Source organism: Dermochelys coriacea, chromosome 16 (genome assembly GCF_009764565.3).
Source record: "Dermochelys coriacea isolate rDerCor1 chromosome 16, rDerCor1.pri.v4, whole genome shotgun sequence".
Taxonomy (NCBI): Eukaryota; Metazoa; Chordata; order Testudines; family Dermochelyidae; genus Dermochelys; species Dermochelys coriacea.
In genome coordinates, this window is record NC_050083.1 from 25628153 (window position 1) to 25645386 (window position 17234).

The 17234-nt window shown below is 39.5% G+C and overlaps 1 protein-coding gene and 1 long non-coding RNA gene across 2 annotated transcripts in view; one reads left to right on the top strand and one right to left on the bottom strand.

The window, feature by feature from the left end:
• Nucleotides 1–17234, top strand: part of RALGPS1 (Ral GEF with PH domain and SH3 binding motif 1) — a 443114-nt gene that overhangs the window by 19349 nt on the left and 406531 nt on the right. The window lies entirely within an intron of this gene.
• LOC122456876 lies at nt 13224–17156 on the bottom strand. The gene is made up of 2 exons (XR_006276034.1): nt 16882–17156; nt 13224–13334 (listed from the first exon to the last, which is right to left on the bottom strand). It is a non-coding gene; the product is annotated as an uncharacterized LOC122456876 (long non-coding RNA).

Here is a 17234-nt window from a genome sequence, read left to right on the forward strand (position 1 = left end):
AGTTAATGTTTTCTTCATAAAGAGACGACCAATAACAAAAACTTTAAAAATACTCTAAATCGTTTTGTATTACCAAATGTGTTTGTTTTTGTTTTTTGGTTCTTATGTGGTGCTATCTTTACCTTTATCAACTTAGGTCAGTATAGTATAGTAAATGTGAAACCTAATGGTAACAGTGAAACAAAAGCAAAATCTGTTCAATGAGATGATAGCTTCAAAGAGACCTTAAAAACATGGCTGGCAAACATTACTGTATAAAATTCTACTTGTTCGGCAGAATTAAGGAAGTACAATTCTGTTAATCATGTTTTTAAAAATACAAAAGAATGAAGCTTTATGTAGATTTGGGCCTATATATTTTTTTTATTCAGATTCATTTTGCAATGATTGCTAATGTTCTTGTGATTATGCTATTGAACTTTTAAAATTAAAAAAATGCTCATTTTTAGGTTACAGGAAAGCAAAAAAGGTAAGTTTGCTGGCTTGTAATGCTTTTTGGGCTCCTATAACTCAAATAACTTTGTGTGGGATATTTAAATATTTTTCAGGCCCTTAGTCCACGAGTCCGAGGTATATGTGTGCAGTAACTTTTAAAATACACTATCTCTTAATATTGTGTCAGTACGCAATAAGGATTAATGTTACTAAATACAGATGTACACTATAAACCCCAGCTGCTCCATAGGAGCAGTTTTAGTTAAATCGGGTACATAATCTGCCTTTTCCTCCTAAAACTGCCTAAATAAGGGATTTGTTCCTCCCTGAAGCAACAGAAGAACTCCTGTTTCCATTAATGGAAACAGTTGTGTGCATCAAGGAGAGGCTAGATCGCTACATGTTTACCATTTAAACACATGTTGATGTTTCAAATAAATGTTTTTTTCTTACATAAATGTTTTTTTAAGTAAATGCAAACAATTGTGTTTTGATAAATTAAGTTTGAGACACATAGAAAAGCCAAGAAATGTAGAGTTAAGCTTAATCCTTTATCTTAAACTTGTATTGTGGTGCCTTTGGGTTGGCTTATTTCCATAGTAATGTGAGTTGAGGGGAGTAGGGAAAGGGCTGTTAACTTTGTATTTCTTGACCTTTGTCATTGTGTCACAGTCTTAACATTATTTAAATATAGTTCTTTGTATCTATACATTTATTCAACTGGTTTGATTTTACCAAAGAGTGACTTATCCAAAATTGTCTCTGACAAAAATATACATCACTTTGATTGTAAAGGTTCAGGTTCAAAACATTGTAATGGGACTGTTAAGGGGCGGGAAATCATCACTTTTTCTACAATATCATGATTCAACAGTTTGCAAGTTCCACTTGCTCCTATTCATTTTGGCATAACATTTACCCTTTCCACTGCTAGCAGTGTTAAGAATTATCAAGCCATAACACAGTACTGTAAGGTTCAGCAGTGCTTCAAAGGATGTATACATGTAGGCCAGCAAAGAGCATCTTTGAATATTACATTTAAACTTATAAAGTGTGTGAATCTGGTAGAAAATGAACTTTAGATCTGGCAGCAGCAATTAAATTGTGCCTTGTCACATGATGGTTTGCCAGGATTAACATTACCATGAAACATAAAACATTATCCACTTGAAGTTCATTTTACAAGTTCACCAAGACAAAGTATCTTGTGTAGTTATTTTAAGCAGACTTTGAAAGTACTGTACAGTACCTATTTCTGCGCTCACTTAAACCGTACAGAACTTACATGTTTCATTTACAATAAATGCAGAAGTCAATAAAATAAGTGATGTGAAGAAATATTTGGCAGTAAATACATCATGAAACCATATAAGGCTGGTTCATAATTGAGTCTCTTCTTGATCTACCTTTTGTATTACATAGACAAATGTGAAAACAGTGACAGTGTCCTTTCCTCTAGATGTTTAACCTATTATTACAAACTGTGAAAACAAAGAATTTTATACTGTTGCTAGTGATTGTGGTTTGTTTCAAACAGTTATTTTAGTTTTCCTAATCAGTTATATTCCATATAATTTCTATTAAAGTTGTAAATACATTTAGAAAATAGATTTGTAAATACCTTAGTGAATCAGTTTAGCTGTAGTCAACAGAGCCTCATGAATGGTTCTGCATTTTATTGCGACATAGCATAAAGGATACTGTCTGTTCACTGTTCATCAGAATATACTGTAGGCCTAAATTTATAGTTTTTTAATATTATAATCTTCCCAAGCATGAGGAAATGTTTTATGCTGAAGCCTTCAGTTTATTTCTAGCCAAAACAGTAAGGCCTGTTATAACTTTTCTTTAGTTTGAAGTATGGGAAGAATAGCAGGAATACAACTGGGGCTGGGAAAAGATTGAGCTTGAATAGCTTTACCATTTTTTAAAGTACCTTATTCAAATCTTTTATTTTAATTTACTGTGATTGTTTTTATTGTCATTTTCTGAAAGGGTTTCACATGAAACCATTGAAAGGGACTCAAATATGCAACACCTAATCTATTTTCCAAGGGAAATTTACCCTTGAATGGTGCTTTTAGACTGGTCAGGGTTATTTATTAAATTTTATATTTGAAAGTATTTGGGAACTGTGTAAATTCTTTATATGAATCTGTTTAGTTCATGAATTGTAAATTTCAAATACTCAGTGACTGAACTAGAAGTTCAGTAAAGTCATTCAAAATGTTCAAAATGTATAACCATTGTGCATTTCTTACATATCTTTTAACAAGTGCCAGAATAATTATATTTAATATAATTATAAGCCCAATGTATTATTCACCTATCCCTATAATGAATATTGACTTAATTATGCAAGTTTACATACAAATTTTAAGCAGAGTAAGCCTGAGACCATTCTGTTCCTATTTTTATTCAGAGGATGTGAAGCATTGATAACTGAGCAGGCTTGCTTATAGCTTGTATAGGCAGCTTACTGCTACAGCAGATAAAATAAATTGCTGCCTCCCCAATTTACATATACTATGAATTCAACCTCTGGACTTGTATTGCAAGACTTCGGTTGGATATCTGATTGAGGTAGAACTCACTACTTCCTTACACAATGTTAATAGTGTTTATTTCCCTTAACAGAAAATGGTATTTTTAAATAACTTTTATTATTTGTATAGTTGTTTTATGATAAATATTTGAACAGTTTGAATGACTTAACTCAGTGTCATTATCTTGCAATATAAACTGGTAACCTCACAACTCCACACTTCATCACCATATGAAGTAAATGAAGCTAGCTAAGCTGATGCTGTAACAACTAATAACTTGCCATTAAGGATTATTTTATAGCATGGATTTTAAAATATTTATTCAAATGATATTTTACACTTGTATTCATTTTGTTTTAGATTTGTGACATGAATATTTCAGTGCTGCTTTATTTTGTTCTGAAGAATTTTTGTTTCTTGCTTGTACATTGCTTTTTTTATGGTATAAATAATAAGTCAATGGGAATTGCTGTTTGTAAATTAAAATGCTTCTAGAGCAAACCAATGTTGTCAGTGTATAATTTCAATTATTTAGTTTAAATATTAATGGGCTCACATCATCTGTCACATTTTATAAAACCTCTATATAAAAGGTTACAATTTAATAAAGGTGTTCCTTTATTAAACGCCAGAGGCAAATCTGTTCTATGAAGTTCCTCTACCTTTAGTGAGCCAGCTAGTGAGTCCTCAGCAGCCTACTGACTTGGTACCATGCTGCAGAGAGCATGACTTATCATGGATCCTAGAAATGTCATAGATTGTCCTATCATAGAATTATAAAAATGTAAAACTCATCCAAAAGAAACTTCTCAATATTGGGTATTACTGTCTACAGTTAATTTACTTTGCATACAGATTTAAGGTTAGTAGCTATGTTCTGCCTCCACAGTTGGATATCATTCTGTGCCCTCATGGAGCAGTAGAGGCCACCACAGACCTCCATTAAGTATACAATTCATTTCCTAACAAAAGAAAAGGTGAGATTAGAAATATGGGTGTCCAGCAATTGTGGACAAGTACTTGACAAGTCTATCTAAAGTTGGCCAACAGTGCCTTACACCTTGCTTTCACAGCTAGACTGATGAACTCTCAAGGAGGTGCCATGTCACCAATGATTTCCAATAGTGAAATATGATCCCACCATCAGCCAAAGGCATACTTCATTAATCTGGTGAGACAGACCAGTCCTTCCTTGGGTGGTGGTTTGCAGAAGAGTGATTTTTGCCTGCTGCCCAGGCAGCAGTCTTACAAAACACAAATGCTGCTATTTCATTACCCTTACTGCACAGGAATTGTGACTATTTTAACTTACTTCCATTGTGTATGTGAGTTATGCTTGTGAACAAAGGAAATTTATCTCATAGTAAAGTTGATTGGATTAGCACAGTGTGAGTGATAGATTTACTGCTGTAACTTCTGTGGAGGCAAGGCTGAGTTAATTATATGTAAACTATTTTTATTAATGCTAGTGCTGCTGCAGGATGCATTTTTGAATAGCTGTTTTAGATTCTCCCCCCACATTTACTGGCTATAGCTTTTCAAAGATGATTTTAGTTGTATTTGCCACCCATACGTCTGTTCTCTCCACATCCTCTTGTATTTGTTTTTTCCATTCTTGTAGTTAATGTGGGGATAACCACTGGAATTAGCAATCCCTCTCAAAATGGAAGCAACTTTTCATGTGGCCTCCACTGTGGGGAAATAAAGTTTATTGTACGCATTGGGGAAGGAAGTCTAATAAACTTGCTAGTTTCCTTTTAACTATAGAAGGAATGTTTGTGTACCATCAAGTGGTCTTAGAAGCTGTTGGGAGAGATGTACAGCAGCTATTTAAAGATGTGTATATGGGACCTTGTGCAGCTATTCAGCAGTTTCTGCAGAATCTTTGCCACATTTTATTCTACTTCAGTGCACAGAGCAGCCATCATTAGTGCTGCAACAGCAGTTCCAGAAGCAAGCCCAGGAAATGAGTGGGGTATTGCATGTAGGGCTGATGCATTCCTCAGCTGCATGGTATTGTGTATTATATAGACTTGTTTATAGCCCGCAGAGTATGTGCACAGACAGCTGACATTGAGATTACACAATCTTCAACAGCTTGCAGAAATCACTGTTGGCACAAGAGTGTACAAAGGGCTGCCATGCTGCAACAACCGCTACAATGCAGCAAGACTCTTAGTTATTTCCATTGACATTTCTTTTCTGGGTAAAAGGATAGAAAAACTTCCTTCCTGTGGCACTGACTGTTGAGCATTTCCTAGGAGCTCAGAATGTTCATTTCTTTTTAAGTTTGTATAAAGCAAACTCCTTGAGAGAGAGAAAAATACCCCTGTTGTTCCCCCTGTGCCTTTGGGTTTAGAGGTAAGAGAAAATTCTGGTGCATCTGTAATTTTTCAAAAAGAAAAGGAGTACTTGTGGCACCTTAGAGACTAACAAATTTATTAGAGCATAAGCTTTCGTGAGCTACAGCTCACTTCATCGGATGCATTTGGTGGAAAAAACAGAGGGGAGATTTATATACACACACACACAGAGAACATGAAACAATGGGTTTATCATACACACTGTAAGGAGAGTGATCACTTAAGATAAGCCATCACCAGCAGCAGGGGGGGGAAAGGAGGAAAATCTTTCATGGTGACAAGCAAGGTAGGCTAATTCCAGCAGTTAAGAATATCAGAGGAACAGTGGGGGGTGGGGTGGGAGGGAGAAATACCATGGGGAAATAGTTTTACTTTGTGTAATGACTCATCCATTCCCAGTCTCTATTCAAGCCTAAGTTAATTGTATCCAGTTTGCAAATTAATTCCAATTCAGCAGTCTCTCGTTGGAGTCTGTTTTTGAAGCTTTTTTGTTGAAGGATAGCCACTCTTAGGTCTGTGATCGAGTGACCAGAGAGATTGAAGTGTTCTCCAACTGGTTTTTGAATGTTACAATTCTTGACGTCTGATTTGTGTCCATTCATTCTTTTACGTAGAGACTGTCCAGTTTGGCCAATGTACATGGCAGAGGGGCATTGCTGGCACATGATGGCATATATCACATTGGTAGATGCGCAGGTGAACGAGCCTCTGATAGTGTGGCTGATGTGATTAGGCCCTATGATGGTATCCCCTGAATAGATATGTGGACAGAGTTGGCAACGGGCTTTGTTGCAAGGATAGGTTCCTGGGTTAGTGGTTCTGTTGTGTGGTGTGTGGTTGCTGGTGAGTATTTGCTTCAGATTGGGGGGCTGTCTGTAAGCAAGGACTGGTCTGTCTCCCAAGATCTGTGAGAGTGATGGGTCGTCCTTCAGGATAGGTTGTAGATCCTTGATGATGCGTTGGAGAGGTTTTAATTGGGGGCTGAAGGTGATGGCTAGTGGCGTTCTGTTGTTTTCTTTGTTGGGCCTGTCCTGTAGTAGGTGACTTCTGGGTAAAAAAGCTTCAAAAACAGACTCCAACGAGAGACTGCTGAATTGGAATTAATTTGCAAACTGGATACAATTAACTTAGGCTTGAATAGAGACTGGGAATGGATGAGTCATTACACAAAGTAAAACTATTTCCCCATGGTATTTCTCCCTCCCACCCCACTCCCCACTGTTCCTCTAATATTCTTGTTAACTGCTGGAATTAGCCTACCTTGCTTGTCACCATGAAAGATTTTCCTCCTTTCCCCCCCCTGCTGCTGGTGATGGCTTATCTTAAGTGATCACTCTCCTTACAGTGTGTATGATAAACCCATTGTTTCATGTTCTCTGTGTGTGTGTATATAAATCTCTCCTCTGTTTTTTCCACCAAATGCATCCGATGAAGTGAGCTGTAGCTCACGAAAGCTTATGCTCTAATAAATTTGTTAGTCTCTAAGGTGCCACGGGTACTCCTTTTCTTTTTGCGAATACAGACTAACACGGCTGCTACTCTGAAACCTGTAATTTTTCAGTTTGTCTACCAAAGTCCGTCAACTTTAGCTTTGAGTGTTTAGAAGATAAAAGTGCTTTCTGCAGAACATTGTGCTAACTTACTACCTTAATTTTTGTCTTGGCAGACTATCACAAATTCTTCAGGTTACCAAACTTTAAAAAAAAACCCAAAACCCTCCCTCCCCCCAATGATTCTATTATATTAGTTCCTTTTGCATAGCAGTGATAGTAACTAATAGTTGAGAACTAAACCCTTTAATAAAAACAGAATTCCCATCCCAGTAGTGTACACATGTCTTGTAATAGCATCTGGGAATTAATAGCTATCTGATATCCTCTTATGATAGCACCTCTCCATTCAAGAGGTCCTAAAGAGCATCATAGGCTATATTTATACTACTGAGATGCAGCCATCTCTTTTGTGTGAAGAGTGATAACCTATTGCCCAGCTGTACCAGAACATTATGTAGAGGAGGGGCCATTTGGCCAAGGACACTAGAATATAGTGCATGTATTTATGAAAGTGCCTTTGAAATCTTTTATGCTCAAACATGTTTTCACTTTTCATGTAAAAGAGACCTGTATGTAAATTAATAATGCTGACTGGACATTGCTTTCTGCCAAGCATAATTTAAATTTCACTGGAAGAACTCAGAACTCTTTTCTTGCCCCTTTCACCTTAGTTTGGTGAGTATGGTTTAAATTTTCCATGTTTGAGAGGGAAATGTTCATGTGCTAAACACTGACTTGTAATGCTTAATGCATCTTTGTCTACTGTTAGTTACTATCTACTATAATGCATAGGAGCCCTAGTTATGGACTGGGAGGACCCCATTGTGCTAGGTAATGTACAAACAACAAAAAGTTCGTCCTTGCCCCGAAAAGCTTATAGTCCAAGTATAAGACGAGACAACAAGTACAAACAGATGGGGGAGAACAGGGAAACAGTGAGACCATATTTGTCAGCATGGTAGGTAGTGGTATCAGCACAAGAGTGGCATGATGCCTATTTAAAAAAAACTTGGCAATGGCTAGGCCAAAGGAGAGTTTTAAGGTGGTAATGAGATTGTTTTGTGGACGTTTACAAGGAACTCGTCCCACAAGTGAGGGCAGTGTAGGAGAAAGCACAAAGGTGTTTGAAAATTTAGGAAATGTGCAATGGAGGCTGGCATAATTTGTCTATTGAACATGGGAGACAATATTTTGATAGAGATGATAGGCAGGATGGGAATAGGCTGTGAAGGGCCTTGAGAGTGAAGACCAGCATCTTATGTTTGATGTGATATAGAATGGGGAGCCAGTAGAGGGATTTTAGAGGGGTGACAAGGTCCAAGAGATAGGGTAAGGGATGATCTTTGCAATTCTGACATATGACCAAAAAAAAAGTCAAGCTAGTCGTACTTACCATGAGTCAGCATCAGGCTGATGCCACAGGCTCTAGGTAGCCCCTAAACTTATACATCTCAAGGTAGGCCTCCCCCCCAAGCACCAGTGTGGGGAAGATTTCTCAGATGCATAGCATCTGAATGCAAATTCACCAGCAGATTAGTTTTTCTTCTTTACTGCAGAAGGAAATATCTTGAGTGCAAAGACTGAAGGGTCCACTATGCTTACCAATGGGATGACATACATCAAAATACAGGTTCTGAAAATTATTTTTAATGTTAAATTATAGTGCAGTAGGTTTGTCACTGGTTTGTAGTTTCATATTGAAGGGTCCTATCCTCCTTCTATCACAGTGATGCTTGGGGTAGGGAATATGGGGAACTTCCCTGATGTTTATATGCATGCATTATCCACAATACTTTTTTCATAAATTCAAAAATATTCCCTAGGATGCTCAGCACATTGTTAAATCCAAGTTGTCTACATCATTTTACCATCTTGAAAATAGTTATTTTGCTGGGACAGAGCTGGAAGGTTGATTAATGCTAGAGTACAAAATTTATTATGGCATACAATTCTAGCTTCACGTAGATTGTAGCCACTGAGACACTGCTGACCTTGAGCACTCCACATTTGTTTAATTTAAGTTGCAATATGTGGCAATAATTACAGTACCATAGTACAGTGTATATGGTTAAACTTGAACCCAACTGCTTGTTTTAGGTCATGAGCCAGCATCTCCCATAATACAATATCCATGTATTAGCCAACTTGAAAGCACTTTGGGCCACTTTTAGAGCAAATAGCCAACAAACAGTTGCACTGCATGGGCTAAAGTAACTTATTTTCCAAAGGAGTGGATCAATAAAATGTGAAAGAAATGACAATTTTTTGTTTGAAATTAGTTTAAAAGTGACAGACACATGCATAGAAGAGAGACAAGGTGGGTGGGGTAAAATCTTTTATTGGAAATTGGTCCAGTAAAATATATTATCTCTCCTACCCTATCTTTCTAGTATCCTGGAACCAACAGAGCTACAACACCACCCCAAACAATATGCATAGGACACGAGTATGAAACACAAAGCTATGTAACTAATGTTTTTGTTCTACCCCTTTAATAATGAATGGGTCACTTTCTGCAAGAGTAGGAGTGTTAAATCAAATGGACTTTGCTTCCCCAAATTCCTTGTGTTTTTTGTTAGATGAGTGATTTGAGGCAGGGGACTGGCTCTTACTATGCAGGCTACTGAATATAAGGGGGTTCCAATCCTGACAAGCACCTGGATCCTCTCATAATATAATGATAAAGTGGGTGGAGTGTTGCTGTGCACTGTTACACCGCAGTAGCTTTCCACTTAGGACAACAGTGCAGTGTTGAAATTAGCTTCTCCCCTGTGACATGATTATTTTGAGGCCTCACTCATTTACTTAGAGCTGGAGGGCACAGGCAGGGGCCCACTTATGCAATGGAGAAAGGGAACCGAGTAGAGGGATTTCTAGCAGTTAGCTACTAACCCCTCAGATCTTGCAACTTGCTTTTAAATAAAAAAAATTCTACAAGACCTTCTGGCTGCAATGCAAATGGTTGAGTTGTGTATTTCTGCACTAGCAGCTAGACAGCCAGAAACTGTATGTGTCTGCCCTGCAATGTAAGCTCAAGCTCAAGCCTAACCTCCCTTCTATCTACATACAAATTCCACTGTTGCAGGACCCCACAGGTGGAGAGAGTCTGAGTAAAGCTGGGACCCAGGTGCAACTGGGGAGGGTACATGCAGACAGCCAAGTCAAATATGATGATTATTGAAAATCTTGTTCATATAAAAAAAGTTCTACCAGTCCTAGAGGATCAGACACAGTGGACATTAGTTTCATAGTAGAGATGACAAACTTTAGAATTGTAAAGAGTCCTTTTCAGAATCAGTTCATCAAGTTATAGTCAATGTCCAAATATTCAATATCAGGGCAGTCCAGCTGGGACTAGAGAGCTCAGTCTTACAACTCAAACTTCCTCCAACTAAAGCTTAAACAGATCTGAGATGAAAGGTCCCAAGAGTTTTTATAGAGACTTTTGCAGCCTCTTGACAGCACTAGTCCTTGGGTGAACAATAGACTTTTAAAGTAACCTATTTGGTAAGCATCACTGGTAATTACCTACATTGATTAACATAAGGCAATTGTCTATTTATTACAAACTTCAAAGAAATTAAGACAGTGACATCAGTACATTTAAATGTTAATTCAGAGATCAAAACAGCTTAATAGAATATAGCATAGACAAGAATGTTTGATTACATTGTTAACCTCTACAATATGTACGTAAACACACAAAACACAAACGCTATCAACTAATATGTCTCTAAAGGTTGAATCAGGGTCAGTTAGCCTGCTAGTTGCTTAACACTTTCTGGCTCCATATCACAAGCTGGGACCTAGGGTTCACGACCCATTGCTTTACATTGTAGACACAGCCTCACTGGATTCATTCTCTGTGATTCTGCAAAAAGTATCCCACAGTCCTATGGGCTAACATTCTTTGTCCAGTGACAGTGAAGTTTGATTGACAGGCAAGTTTTTCCACACTGCACCATGAACAAAGGGCTAGAGCAGCCATGCTTTGAGGGTGCTAGGAAGTCTAGAATAAAGTGGTTGGACTGGAGTCCACATAATATAGTGTCACCCCTTGTGGGGTCCCAGAGCCCAAGTTCTAGGCTAAGCCCAAACATCCCTACTGGAATTTTATAGCCCCCAGCAGCCAGAGCCCTGTGAGCCCAAGTCAGCTGGCACAGGCCAGCTGGGGGTATTTTAGAGTGCATCTACACTGCTAAAAGAGAGCTCAAAGTTGCCATATTCAGCTTGATTGTGTGTTAACTCTGAATCCTAATGATGAAAGTTAAAACATCAATATTGTTAACTGGAGCTAGGAAAACTTGTAACAAGTACCTTATGTGATCATAGAATCATACAAGATTAGAGTTAGAGGAGACTTCAGGAGGTCATCTAGTCCAACCCCCTGTTCAAAGCAGGACCAACCCCAATTAAATCATCCCAGCCAGGGCTTTGTCAAGCCAGGCCTTAAAAACCTCTAAGGCTGGAGATTCCACCTCGTAACCCATTCCAGTGCTTCAGTGACATACTTTGACTTTTTTGTGTGGAATGTTCATGAACATTACAATGCATCTGAGAACATTATTACAATACTTGTATAAACGTTATGTTGCCCAGTTGTTTATCATGTCAGATAAATAATACTGTTTCCATTCTCTAAATGGGTAAGCAGCAGTAGCAATTTGTGCAAGCCACTCTGGAAAAACTATACATTTATACACTTCTTAAGGGAAGCTGGCAGGCTCTGCAGGTATGTTGTCAGAGCCAGTTTACAGCAGCAGGTAAAGGTCTTAGTATGTATGACTCAAACCAGCATGGGCAAAGCTCAGCGTGCCTGTCCTTTGCCATCTCTGCTATCTACTCTAAAACTGAAGGGAAACTCCAATCACCTGTAGACTCAAACCTCTTTTCCATAATGCATGTACAGGCTCAGTGATAAAAACCTGGACATTAAGGGTGAAATCCTGGTCCAACTGAAGTCAACAGGGCCAGAATTTCACCCAAAGACCTTGGTTTTAGAGTAGATGTGCTGAAATACTATGGTTATGAGTCATCAGTAGCTGCATATAGCTAGTGTACCCATTGATGCTCCTTCCCCTGCAACCCTAAAAGCATATTTTGCCTTTTTATATGTTTTGAAGTGTTATGGTCACTTACACTCTATAAGAAGTTCTCTATGAATTTCTCTCATCACAAGTCTAAGTATATTTATATGCAAATTAGTTGCGTTCCACAGGCTCCTGACAAGTTATCCAGGCCATGGATACACTAAATAGACTTGCCGTTACTGTTTTTATTAAATAGGAAGAGTAAATATAAAAATATTTGTGGGTAACCTGTGACTTCATTATACTTTAGTTTTAAAACTAGGAAGACATCTACAATTATTCTAAGATTAAAACGTAACCAGTCAAATTATGCTGTCCCATTCTCTCCCCTTTGGCAATATCATCAATATTCAAAAATGGATTTCCAGTTTTTTTTAAAATCATATATTCTGTGCTCAGTCCTAGAGATCATCTCATCTCTAGTTATATTACTAAAGTGGCCACTATCTTAGCATCAAAACAACAAACAATATAAAACCTCAAAAGAGATTTCCCTCTCTTATTCCTAGAGTTTTTGACAGGCGTTTTATTTTTTCCTTATTGGCCTCTTTTCTGTGGAAAGGGCTTTATCAAAAAGCTGTCTTGTATTTTTATTTAGGCTTAGGCTCAGGTAAGGAGTTCAGATTTTGCATCAGCTGCTAAGAACCCTTTGCCCTTCTAGTGTTAGTGAAAACCTGTCTCTCCCTAGCTATAATGGCCCTCAGGACTACAAGGGTTTCTGAGGATGAGAGACAGATCTTTCATGAAAGACTTCGTAGATCAGAAGTTGGGCTCTGAGTATGGTTCTGAGAGAAACAGGGAGCCAATAGAGATTGCAAAATGTCAGCGATACCTTCTTAACTGCCTTTTTTTTTTTTTAAAGTCATGATGTTGAGCCATGTAATGGTGGTTAGACTCAGGTAAAGACAATTGTAGTAGTCTAACCTGGATAGTTAGATGTCAGATGTGTTAAAGATTCATATGTCCCTTCATGCTTCAACTACCATTCTAGACGACATGAGTCCATGCCGACGATGGGTTCTGCTCAAAGCCAATCCAAAATAGTGTGGACCAATGCATGGTCATTTTCATCATCTGAGTCAGATGCCACCAGCACAAGATTGATTTTCTTTTTTGGTGGTTTGTGTTCTGTAGTTTCCACATCTGAGTGTTGCTCTTTTAAGCCTTCTGAAAGCATGCTGTACACCTTGTCCCTCTCAGATTTTGAAGGCACTTCAGATTCTTGAACCTTGGGTCGAGTGCTGTAGCTATCTTAAGAAATCTCACATTGGTACCTTCTTTGTGTTTTGTCAAATCTGTAGAGAAAGTGTTCTAAAAATGAACGTGCTGGGTCATCATCCGAGACACCTATAACATGAAATATATGGCAGAATCTGGGTAAAACAGAGCAGGAGGCATACAATTCTCCCCCAAGGAGTTCAGCCACAAATTTAATCAACTTTTTTAAATGAGCATCAGCAGCATGGAAGCATGTCTTCTGGAATGGTGGCTGAAGCATAGATATTAAGGTCAGAAGGGACCATTATGATCATCTAGTCTGACCTCCTGCACAACAAAGGCCATAGAACTCACCCACCCACTCCTGCAAAAAAACCTCTCACCTATGTCTGCGCTATTGAAGTCCTCAAATCGTGTTTTAAAGACTTCAAGGAACAGAGAATCCTCCCTCAAGTGACCCGTGCCCCATGCTGCAGAGGAAGGCGAAAAGCCTCCAGGGCCTCTTCCAATCTGCCCTGGAGGAAAATTCCTTCCCGACTCCAAATATGGCGATCAGCTAAACCCTGAGCATATGGGCAAGATTCACCAGCCAGATACCCAGGCAAGAATTCTCTGTAGTAACTCAGATCCCATCACATCTAACATCCCATCACAGGCCATTGGGCCTATTTACCATGTATATTTAAAGATCAATTAATTATCAAAATATAAAAGGAGTACTTGTGGCACCTTAGAGACTAACAAATTTATTAGAGCATAAGCTTTCGTGAGCTACAGCTACAGCTCACGAAAGCTTATGCTCTAATAAATTTGTTAGTCTCTAAGGTGCCACAAGTCCTCCTTTTCTTTTTGCGAATACAGACTGACACGGCTGCTACTCTGAAACTTACCAAAATATGTTATCCCATCATACCATCTCCTCCATAAACTTATCGAGTTTAATCTTAAAGCCAGATAAGTCTTTTGCCCCCACTGCATGAAGGGGCATATGAATGTTTATCATAGCTGGCACGTAAATACCTTGCAATGCCAGCTATAAAAGTGCCATGTGCACGGCTGTCCCTAGGGGAATGTGGGGCCCTTGGGCAGAAGTGATAAATCCATCACTTCCAGGACCAACTGTGCCAGCTAATTGCACTGGCCCATGGGGCCCCCCAAAGCACGGGCCCCAGACTGGTTGCCCCGATTCGCCATACTCAAGGGACGGCTCTGGTTGTGCAAACATCTGTTCTCACTTTCAGGTGATATTGTAAATAAGAAGCAGGCAGCATTACCTCCCATAAATGTAAACAAACTTGTTTCTCTTAGCAATTGGCTGAACAAGAAGTAGGACTGAGTGGATTTGTAGGCTCTAAAGTTTTACACCGTTTTGTTTTTGAGTGCTGTTATGTAACAACAACAACAAAAATCTCCATTGGTAAATTGCACTTTCACAATAAAGAGACTGCACTATAGTACTTGAGTTAATTGAGAGAGTTAATTGCAATCAATCAACAGCCCTAATATATATACACACATTTAAATGGATAAACTGTCACAGTCACAGAGGGGCCTGAAGGGTTACAAACAGCAGCAGGGCCCAGATAATCTCTGTTAGCAACCTTGTCCAGATGCTTCCTTAATGAGTATCTGAGAGTTTATTTTTACCATTCTTCATATCTTGTTTTAGGTGGTTTGAATATATTGGCAATACTACATGTTGAGTTTGTCACCTCTAAAAGGAACCAGAGGAACTACCAAAGATTAAACAAGTTTGCTACATTTCTGCCTCCCCTAATCAAATTATAAGAACATAAGAATGGCCATACTGGGTCAGACCAAAGGTCCATCCAGCCCAGTATCCTGTCTACCGACAGTGGCCAATGCCCAGTGCCCCAGAGGGAGTGAACCTAACAGGTAAGAGATCTAGTGATCTCTCTCTTGCCATCCATCTCTACCCTCTAACAAACAAACAGAGGCTAGGGACACCATTCCTTACCCATCCTGGCTAATAGCAATTAATGGACTTAACCCCCATGAATTTATTCAGTTCTCTTTTAAATCCTTTTATAGTTCTAGCCTTCACAACCTCCTAAGGCAAAGAGTTCCACAGGTTGACTGTGTGCTGAGTGAAGAACTTCCTTTTATTTGTTTTAAATCTTCTACCCATTAATTTCATTTGGTGGCCCCTAGTTCTTATAGTATGGGAACAAGTAAATAACTTTTCCTTATTCACTTTTTCCACACCACTCGTGATTTTATATATCTCTATCATATCCCCCCTTAGTCTCCTCTTTTCCAAGTTGAGCCCTACTGTTATATTCTCATTAGAGCATGGAATTACTATCCATAGAGTCTCTATGGAACATGTGGATTCATTTAAGATTTTCTTTCACATATAGTGCCACTCCCTCCTCTTCCCCCTGCATGACCTGTTCTGTCCTTCCGATATATTTTGTACCCTGGAGTGACTGTGTCCCTTTGATTGTCCTCCCTCCACCAGGTTTCTGTGATGCCTATAATATCAATATCCTCCTTTAACACAAGGCACTCTAGTTCACCCATCTTATTTAGACTTCTAGCATTTGTGTACAAGTACTTTAAAACGCTTGTCACTGTTTATTTGTCTGCTCTTTTTTGATGTGTCAGATTCTTTATGTGAATGTTTCTTGTCTGATCTGGCCCATACTTTATCCTCTTCCTCCTGACTCAAACCTAGAGAATCTGTTGTCAATAAACTCTCCTCTAAGAGAAGTCTCTGACCGATACACATGTGGCTCTGCAGCAATTGGCTTTCCCCCATCTCTTGGTTTAAAAACTGATCTGCAACCTTTTTAAGGTGAAATGCCAGCAGTTTTGATCCACTTTGGTTTAGGTGGAGCCCATCCTTCCTGTATAGGCTCCCCCTACTCCAAAAGTTTCCCCAGTTCCTAATAAATCTAAATCCCTCCTCTCTACACCATTGTCTCATCCACACATTGAGATTCTGAAGCTCTGCCTGCCTACATGGCCTTGCGCGTGGAACTGGAAACATTTCTGAGAATGCCACCATAGAGGTCCTTGATTTCAGTCTCTTTCCTAGCAGCCTAAATTTGGTCTCCAGGATGTCTCTCCTACCTTTCACTAGGTCATTGGTACCTACATGTACCAAAACCACCAGCTCCTCCCCAGCACTACACATAAGTCTATGTAGATGCCTCGAGATAGCTGCAACCTTTGCACCAGGCAGGCAACTCACCATATGGTTCTCCCAGCCATCACAAACCCAGCATCTATGACAGGTTTCAGAGTAGCAGCCGTGTTAGTCTGTATTCGCAAAAAGAAAAGGAGTACTGGTGGCACCTTAGAGACTAACAAATTTATTTGAGCATAAGCTTTCGTGAGCTACAGCTCACTTCATTGGATGCATTTGATGAAGTGAGCTGTAGCTCAAATAAATTTGTACTCCTTTTATTCCAGCTATCTAGGTTTCTAATGATCGAATCTCCCATTACTAACACCTGCCTTTTCCTAACCGCTGGAGAGGTAACCTCAGTGCAAGAGGGTACCCCAAGATCATCTGGAAGGAGGGTCCCAACTATGGGAAGGTTTCCCTCTGCTCCCCTTGACTGCTCTCCTTCTCTGGGCCTTTCATCCTCCTTAACGGTGCAGAGGCCGTCTGACGGTAGATTTGTCCCAGAAAGCCTCATCAACATACCTCTTTGCCTCCCTTAGCACCTCCAGTTCTGCCACCCTGGCCTCCAAAGCCTGCAGACAGTCTCAGAGCCAGGCACGCCCTGCACCGAATGCACGCGGACGCGGACAGGGGTGTAGGAATCGGAACAATGGGTCAAACCTCTGCCCCAGCCAAGACTGGCCCCAGCCACCGGCCCCCCCAGCCGCTGCCACAGACACCGGGCACCGCCACCCCGATTGCTGCTCTGTGCAGAGACGCCCGCAGACCGTCCCGCTCAGCAGCCGGATGACAGGAGAAGAGCAGCAGCTCCGGCGCATTGAGCTTTTATTTGCATGTTCCCGCCTCTACACAGCGCTGATTGGTGAACTCTGGTG